The sequence below is a fragment of the Macrobrachium rosenbergii genome, chromosome 52, assembly GCF_040412425.1.
Source record: "Macrobrachium rosenbergii isolate ZJJX-2024 chromosome 52, ASM4041242v1, whole genome shotgun sequence".
Classification (NCBI taxonomy): domain Eukaryota; kingdom Metazoa; phylum Arthropoda; class Malacostraca; order Decapoda; family Palaemonidae; genus Macrobrachium; species Macrobrachium rosenbergii.
The window spans coordinates 632,645-642,644 of NC_089792.1; the positions used below are offsets into that span (position 1 = coordinate 632,645).

The 10,000-nt window shown below is 34.5% G+C and overlaps 1 protein-coding gene across 2 annotated transcripts in view; it reads right to left on the reverse strand.

Annotated features, from left to right (window-relative positions):
• Window positions 1-10,000, reverse strand: part of LOC136833986 (high affinity cationic amino acid transporter 1-like) — a 44,319-nt gene that overhangs the window by 32,021 nt on the left and 2,298 nt on the right. The window lies entirely within an intron of this gene.

Sequence of the window (10,000 nt, forward strand, 5' to 3'; positions counted from 1 at the left end):
CCTTTATTCACAAAATCTCTCTCCTGGGTCCCTTTACGTAAAACAAATCTGTTTTCACTCAAACCCATTTTCTAAAAGAGATATACAAAGCATGGCGCCTCCTGTAACCACCCCTCCCCCCCTCCCACGTCCCCAAACACACATCCCACCCACCCACCCACCCTGGACTTCTCTTGGAAGTAAGAATCAAATCATATTCTATATACCTTTATTTTTTTCTCTTGTGATGGAAATAGATAAATCTCGGAGATTCAGGGAAGTTTGTTTTTTCTTCTTGTGATGGAAAAAGATTAATCTCATCGATTCAGAGAAGTAAAGACGTTTTATCCACGCATGCAAACGTTTCCAAAACTCGGTTGCATAAAATGTAAACATAACCTTCTTCTTCTTCCCAGAAGTTTTAGGATATCAGGGTCTTTCTTCTTCCTGTTTTTTTTTTTTTTTTGTAAAAGAAAACTATTGTGTCGGCTTTGGCTATCCGTCCGCACTTTATTCTGTCCGCGCTTTTTCTGTCCGCACTTTTTCTGTCCGAACTTTTTCTGTCCTTCCCCAGATTTTAAAAACTACTGAGGCTAGAGGGCTACAAATTGGTATGTTGATCATCCACCCTCCAATCATCAAACATACCAAATTGTGGCCCTCAATGCTCAGTAGGGTTTAAGATATGGCAACGATATACGATAGGCCACCACCGGGCCGTGGTTAAAGTTTCATGGGCACTGGCTCATACAGCATTATACCGAGGCCACGGAAAGACAGATCTGTTTTCGGTGGCCTTGATTATACGCTGTAGCGGCCGTACAGAAAACATCGTTTCTTCGGCGCATTTTTTACTTGTTTTTCTTGGGCCGTCCTGAAAGGTTTGTGTGTGTGTATTCACAGTGAAAATGGATTTCTATGTCGAAGATCTTAAAGGATTTATTTTTTTGGGTTGGAAAAGAGGAAAGTTTGACTCTACTTCCACTTTCTATCTCTTCCAGCTTATATCACAGGCTTCGAAGGCTGTCAATTTTTTCCGTCTTTTCATACGAACAGAAGGGAATCAAAATACATCCATTGTGAACTGTTCTTCAAGGTCTTCTCACTTGCGAGGTAGGTAGGCGTTTGCCCCGATGCTTGTTGGGTAACTGAAATATATATACATGTTTTTTATGTTGTTGTTATATAAAGTAAATTGTGATGATACATACCCTTGAAAACTATCGATTCTTTCATGAAATTGTTTCATTCATAGAAAAAATAACAATGTAAATTATGTATATATACATATATATATATATATGTATATATATGTATGTATGCTTAAAAAATCACAGTAGATGCACGTGACTTCAGTGTCTAAGCGAATCCTACAGGAAATACACACACATACATACACACACACACATATATACAGTATATACAGTATATATATATATATATATATATATATATATATATATATATATATAAAAGATGTATATGTATGTATATGTATATATATATATATATATATATATATATATATATATATATATATATATATATTATGCATTGTTATTATTTTTAGAAATGAAGCACTATTTCATGAAAGAATCGATGATTTTCAAGGGTATGTATCATCATAATTGTATATATACAGTACATATGTATATATACATACATATACATATGCATTTATATATATATATATATATATATATATATATATATATATATATATATATATACACATACATACATACATACACACATTTATGATAGTTTTATAATTTCACACATCTTATATCTTCACGTATGAATCCGCAACTAACAGATTGATGTAGAAATCGTTTGACCTTGGAAATAACTTACACAAAAGGTAGTTTTATATGATAGGTCCCCCTACCCTGACCAGAAATGGAACCTGTACCCCGCTCGGATTAAGATTAGGGATCGAATGACCTTAACCATTCAGCCATGGAGAGAGATAGCGTGTTGACTCTGTCCATAAGGATTGTCAGCTGAAGATTTCAAGAAAGACAGAATGTGTTTGTGTGTGAGTATATTTGTATGTGCAGGTGTGTATGTTTTGCTTATTGATTTAGGGTTGTTTAGACATCCCCAGTGCACAAAAATTGACTTCGGCGTAGTCGAGTTTTCTGTACAGCCGCTACAGCGTATAATCAAGGCCACCGAAAATAGATCTATCTTTCGGTGGTCTCGGTATAATGCTGTATAAGCCGCGGCCCGGTGGTGGCCTAACCTATATCGTTGCCAGACGCAAGATTATGGCTAACTTTAACCTTAAACAAAATAAAAAAACTGCTGAGGCTAGAGGGCTGCAATTTTGTATGTTTGATGATTGGAGGGTGGATGATCAACATATCAATTTGCAGCCCTCTAGCCTCAGTAGTTTTTAAGTAAGCCGCGTCCCATGAAACTTTAACAACGGTCCGGTGGTGGGATATCCTATATCGTTGCCAGAAGCACGATTATGGCTAACTTTAACCTTAATTAAAATCAAAACTAGTAAGGCTAGAAGGCTGCAATTTTGTATGTTTGATGACTGGAGGGTGGATGATCAACATACCAATTTGCAACTCTCTAACCTCAGTAGTTTTCAAGATCTGAGGGCGGACAGAAAAAGTGCGGACGGGCAGACAAAGCCGTCTGGATAGTTTTCCTTTACAGAAAACCAACGAGAGCAAGAATAAGAACAAGTTCAGTTGCTATCTTCTATCCCATCCACCCAACTCCATCCCATCTCCAGGAAAAGAAAGCATCGTAATTAGATCCCACCTCCCACCAAGCAGTGAAAGCCGATTCCTATAAAACAATTCGCTGTACGGTAATTGGTCCATTCCGATTCGACGCCCATTTCATTTTTGATCGAGCGACTTGCTTTGTGCCTTTCGAGTGATTCATCACTGGGCAGACTGCCTGCCTGCCTGCCTGGCTCTCCTTCTGCCCCATTAATCAAGCGATTCCATTTCTTCGCTTCGGGGGGGCTTCTGCGAAATTCAATAACGCTCTTAGCAAAGAGGATTTTTGATTGAAATGATAATGCAACTGCACATTTCACCCTCTTCCCACCTTCTCTCTCTCTCTCTCTCTCTCTCTCTCTCTCTCTCTCTCTCTCTCTCTCATTGTTATCGTGTCAGAGGTCACGTAAGGTCAGAGACCATCCAGTACTCGCCATAAAATTGAAAAGTTTTTATAGGAAAGAACTGATCTTCTATTTCGAAAAGCGCAAATGTGTGTATGAGATTATTTCTCCATTAATGAGAACCTGGACATTTGTATTTTAAGTGCGAGTATTGAGTGCGCGGCTGAAAACTTTTTTATATGATTTCTCAGATAAAATAAACCCCAGTTTCGCTTCCTTTTATAAACCAGAGAAAATGTGGCAATGTGGAGTTAATGGATGTTAGATTCTGTACAACGCAAATGCCGCTTTTAACGAATAAGCTCCAGATGTAATTCACTACAGAAAATGACATTTTTTTTATTTTATTTTTTTTTTTAGCCAGAGCGTTCACACGGTATACATGTAATGGGGGAAAGAGACACAGAAATAGTAAAGGATTCTTTATATAAAGGGAAAACTATAAATAGTAAGGGATTCTTTATATAAAGGAAAAAGTCAAACTGGGTTACAACCATGTTCTTTGGAAGCTTGAATTTATAAGTCAGTGGCCCTTTTGGTGGGCTTGTTCATATGAATACGTGTATATATGTATATATATATATATATATAATATATATATATATATATATATATGTATGTATATATATATATATATATATATATATATATATATATATATATATATATATATATATATATATATATATATATATATATATATATATAAACGTCGTTGATCCACAAATATCATTTAATATCACAATCATTTTACCTTGGGAATAACTGTCACCCAAGGGTATTTATAACTGATAAAGTGCATCTGCAATAACCAGGATTCGAAAACTGTCGGTGGCAAATCCACTTATCAGTTATAATTCGCTTTTGGCTGTAAGTTATTCCCAGTGTAAGATGAATTTGGTATAAAACGACAAATGGGAATTAATATTTGTGTTATTATATTGAGTTGATAGTGGCCTATATTACTTATGACACAAGTCGTAGCTTTCCTTCAATCAATCGATCAATCAGTCATTTCCTGTGGCACCCATGGAGATGCATAGTGCCTCGAAGAACTCACGCCACCACATTCTGTCCTGGGCTAACTCCTCAAGATCTTCCCAACACTCGTCCCCCTGCTTCCCAAGGGGAACCCACCCTGCCTCATTGTCCTCAACCACGCTTAACCTTTGGCCTACTTCTCTAATTCTGTTACCTCTTCTTACCAAGGGGTAACCCACCCTGGTGTATCTAATCACTGTTTTCTTACCATTATCTCTGTCTTCTATCATCACATGGCTAAGCCACTTTCCAGCTTGAGAACCTAACGTGACGCATCGACCGGTTGCACCCATCGTTACTTCTCTAATTCTGTTATTTGATATCCTATCCCTCCAATTAAAATTCCTAATATTCTTCTGAGCGCCTTATTTTCAAATGGTATGTCTTCCATTTCTTGGTGTTGATTCATTATCCAATGCTTATATCTTCCATTTCATGAAAATTTAAAATGCCACTCATTTACAAATGTAATCACTGTTTTCAACAATTTATATCTTCAGGCCATTATCAAGAAGCCAGTTATCTGTCATGCATCATCTCACTCGCAGATAAGATATCACCATGTTCACACACACACACACACATGTACAGTGTGGTAGAAAAAATTGCTGCTATCTCGTATATCTTCCATTTCTTGAAAATGATAAAATGCCACCCATTTGTCAACAGTAGTTATATCTTCCATTCAATACAGTTATATCTTCCATTTCTTGAAAGCGTTAAAATCTCTCTCATTTATCAACGATACAGTTATATCTTCCTATTCTTGAAAATGTTAAAATCTCTCTCATTTATCGACAATACAGTTATATCATCCATTTCTTGAAAATGTAAAATCTCATTCATTTATCAACAATACAGTTACATCTTCAGTTTCTTGAAAATGTTAAAATGTCACTCATTTATCAACAATGCAGATATATCTTCCATTTCATGAAAATGTTAAAATGCCACTCATTTATCAACAATAGTTATATCTTCTATTTCTTGAAAATGTTAAAATCTCATTCATTTGTCAACAATACAGTTATATCTTCAATTTCTTGAAAATGTTAAAATGCCACCCATTCATCAACAATATACTAGCAGTCGTGAGATTGATTAATATAAAATATAAACAATTTTACTTTTTACGATTAGAATACGTTCAATAAGAATTCTATGTTATTATTATTATTATTATTATTATTATTATTATTATTATTATTATTATTATTATTATTATTATTATAATGTATTATATCTTCGTTTAAAATTTTTTGAGGTTCCAAAGAATATGGTATTCAATAAAGAAGTGCACATCCTCAGGGAGTGAATACTATAATGAAACGAGTTATTCTGAAGCATGAAATGTAATTTAACGAACCGTTTAAAAAAAAAATTCTTTAGAAACTAGGCACCAAATTTAAACCGATGCATTACATTGAGTTGTATCATTTGTCAAACTGTCCTACTTTCCAAATTAACAATCGGAGCAAAACCAAATCAAAATCTCGCTAATTATAATTCATGGCAAATCGCCCCTGAGTGTGTTTAGTAATAGATAGAATATTTTGGAAATTCATGAATCCCAAAATCATGGGACACTAGACAAAAATAATAAGACAATGAACGAGTTCCCTTTCGTAAATAATGGTATGGCATGATGCCAAATTAAAGCTTTCTCTGCTGATACGAAAAATGAAGCTAAACTCACATTACCGGGCTAAATCTAATTCATTTGTTTGTGTATGGAAGATGCACCCAGGTATTCTTTCTGGAAGTGTATTTTTGACGCAGTAGACTACAATGTTAATGCATTTCTCGCTGTTAGAATAAAATGCTTAATGCAATGGTTAGGCCTTAAAGGGGAAAGGGGATGACAGTACCCAGCCAGACTATCAGGATTTCCCCAGAGCATTGAGCGCTTGGCAGAGTAGGATTAGAGGTGTATTAGGTGGATAATTCACTGAGAATTCACAGCTTCTGAAGCAACTACAAGATGGTAAGATGACACACCAAGTCGAGCAAATGTAATCCCTCGTTCTCGGACAAATAGATGTAATTTTGAGATTAATATGAAAGAAAAATGGAAGAGAGAAGAAAATGGAAAAGATAAGGCGACATATGCTTTATTATTATTATTATTATTATTATTATTATTATTATTATTATTATTATTATTATTATTATTATTGGAGAAATTGAAAAGGGGAATCGCACAGTTTCCCGAAAGCTTTCTGTACAGATTTATCTTTAAATATAAGTACATATACATGACTGTGGATTTGTTTCTCCATTTCAAGACTCATGCTACTGTGAGTATTTTATTATTATTATTATTATTATTATTATTATTATTATTATTATTATTATTATTATTATTATTATTATTCAGGAGATGAACCCTATGGAACAAGCTCACCACAGGGGCCAATGACTTGAAATTCAAGCTTCCCAAGAATATGGTGTTCATTTGAAAGAAGTAACACAAAAGTTAAATGGAAATACAGAAAGAAGAGATCTCTCTCATTAAAAAAGAAAAAACTAATAAAAAACTAATGAATAAATACCTAATGAATGAATAGATAAAAATGTAAGTATATTAGTAAAACACAAGAAGAGATCGCTTATTAAAAAAAGAAAAATAAATTAAGAAAATAAATAAGTAGCTCTACTAGACAAATATTATCTAGTTCGTGTTATCTGAATGTAAAAGGATTCTTTAAATCCTTTAATCATGATCATAAATATTATGACTGCGATCATAAATATACGAAAGAAAATAATGGAGTTCTTTGCCTGAAGACGTTTTGATTAAAGTGAAATCTGAATAATTTTGATGCAAGACAGAAATGTAAAATAATGTTTGTATTGTCTGTCATTATTTGTCGCTTTTTGCGTTATTGATATTTGTTTCTGTAAGTATTACTCGCCTTTGATATGACACTGTTGATGATAATCATGAATATGTCGCCTTTGATATGACACTGTTGATGATAATCATGAATATGTCGCCTTTGATATGACACTGTTGATGATAATCATGAATATGTCGCCTTTGATATGACACTGTTGATGATAGTCATGAATATGTCGCCTGTGATACGACACCTTTGATGACAATCATGAATATGTCGCCTTTGATATGACACTGATGATGATAATCAAGAATATGGAGAAACAAATCCACAGTTATGTATGGGTACAAACATCCTTAAAAATAAAGCTCTACAGAGAGCTTTCGCGAATCTGTTCGATTCTCGTTTTCAGTCTGATTGAAAAGGGGAATCAAACAGATTCTGTTGAAAATCATGCTCTCCATAGAATCTTTATTTTTATATGACACTGATATTTGAACCGCCTTTGATACATAACTGGGTATTTGTTTCTCCATTATAAGACTCAAGCTCTTAGGAGTATTTTTAATTATAAATATTTTCTAGTGGGTATTACTGCCTAATATAATGCTTTTTTTTTATATAAAGCATTTGATCTTTATTTCCCATCTACCATGAAACCAGGAATACGGACAAATTTAAAACGTGTGACCAAGCAACCTCACGCTGCTGTGTGGTTCAGTTGGCAGCGCTCTTGCCTTTCAATCGCAAGACCCGCTGGGTTCGATCCCGACGTGAGTCAGAAATTGATTTCTGTTCAATGCGTGATTGAGTGTAGATTATTTCTATATGTATATATGTTATATATATATATATATATATATATATATATATATATATATATATATATAATATAATATGAATATATATTATATATATTATATATACACACACACACACACACACACACACACACACTATTAATCAGAAGTTAGTACCTCCAGACCCTTTATCAGCCAATAAAAAAAAGAAGCCTTTTTAATCATTAGTATCTCTTCTTGTAATCAGATTCTCCTTGGCCCGATTTGATTGTTGTGGGGCCACCGAAGACAAGATCGTCTGATCGAACCTCATTCACTTTTCTTACTTATAATGAAGATTTCCTCCCGTTTACAAAAGATACTATCATTAAGTTGCTTAGTGAAAGGCTAGTACTTTCACCTTCACGAATTGCTTTTTTTTCAATTTGTGTCTGTACAGACTTTTTAGTTTTATGTAAAAGAAAACTATTGTGCCGGTTCTGTCTGTCCGTCCGCACTTTATTCTGTCCACACTTTTCCTGTCCGCCCAAATCAGATCTTAAAACTACTGAGGCTTGATTTCTGTTCAATGCGTGAGAGGGCTTATTTTATATATATATAATATATATATATATATATATTTATATATTAAATTGATATGTTGATCATCCACCCTCCAATCCTCAAACATACCAAATTTCAACCCTCTATCTTCAGTAGTTTTTATTTTATTTAAGGTTAAAATTAGCCATTATAGTGCTTCTGGCAACGATGTAGGATAGGCCACCACCGGCCAATGGTTGAAGATTCATAGGCCGCGGCTCATACAGCATTATACCGAGACCACCGAAAGATAGACCTATTTTCGGTGGCCTTGATTATACACTGTACAGTAGATTCTACATATAAAAATCATATACACACACACCTATTCGATTGCGCCTTTTATCAGAAGAAACTTTTTAATCATTAGCGCATTTTTTACTTGTTTTTGGTGCTATTCTTAATTGGTTTTTATTATTCATTTGTAATTTCGCTTTTATTAGTTGTAAGTAGCAACATGATGTTGCTACATACTACTTGTTCCTGTCTATGTTGCAAAGAGAAAATTGTTACTCGATGATTCTATAACCTAAAAATAAAAAAGCCAAGATAAGCGTGAAATTTGTCTCACGTTGGTACATAAATATAATGCAATGGGATTTAACTTTTTAATTTTTTATCAATAAGAAAGTACTAACACACCCTAAAGCAAGATTGAAAATCTAGAAAAAAAACTTTAGTAAGGACTAGCGTTAGTTAGCTCCGCTTATCATCGATCAGAAATTCGAAAAAAATGAAAATTACTTAAGTCACAATTTTAAATAGTCAGCTTCTAAATCATTATAATTATCATTTCAGTAGATGAAACCTATTCATATGGAACAAGCACACCAAAGGGGCCATTGACTTGAAATTCAAGCTTCCTAAGAATGTTGGTTTCAACCCCCACTGCAGCAGACCACACACTGCAGCAGTAACTGATCATGGTACAGAGCCAGTGATTTTTCATCGGCTTGGGGAGACGCGAACCCGCGGCATCTGAGTGGCATGCCACGACACTAACCAGTATACCAGCGGACTAACTGTAAGAATGTCTGTTAAGGATGTTCTGTCTGTATTGCTTCACTAAGACAGGCTCCACAGACAAGGATTATAAAGTCTTAATTCATTATATTTCTGTTAAAGAATTAAAGCTAACTGCAGTTATCCATGAACAGAGTAGATGTGAAGCTGTTGTTGATGGGATCTTGTCAAATTGTTAACCCAGTTTTAGTGACCATAAAACAATCAATCAATGGATCTTGTCAAATGAATTTGCAGTTGATTGAGGGGTTCTGCAGGGACATTGTATTTCACATGTACTGTTTGTCCTTCTTGTGTATAGTATAATCAAACAAGTAAAAAATGCGTCGAAGTTTCTTCGGCGCAATCGAGTTTTCTGTACAGCGAATAATCAAGGCCACCGAAAATAGATCTGTCTTTCCGTGGTCTCGGTATAATGCTGTATGGGCTGCGGCTCATGAAACATTAACCACAGTCCTGTGGTGGCATGGCCTATATTGCTGCCATACGCACGATTATGGCTAACTTAACCTTAAGTAACAAAAACTACTGATGCTAGAAGGCTGCAATTTGGTATGTTTGGTGATTGTAGGGTGGATGATCAACAT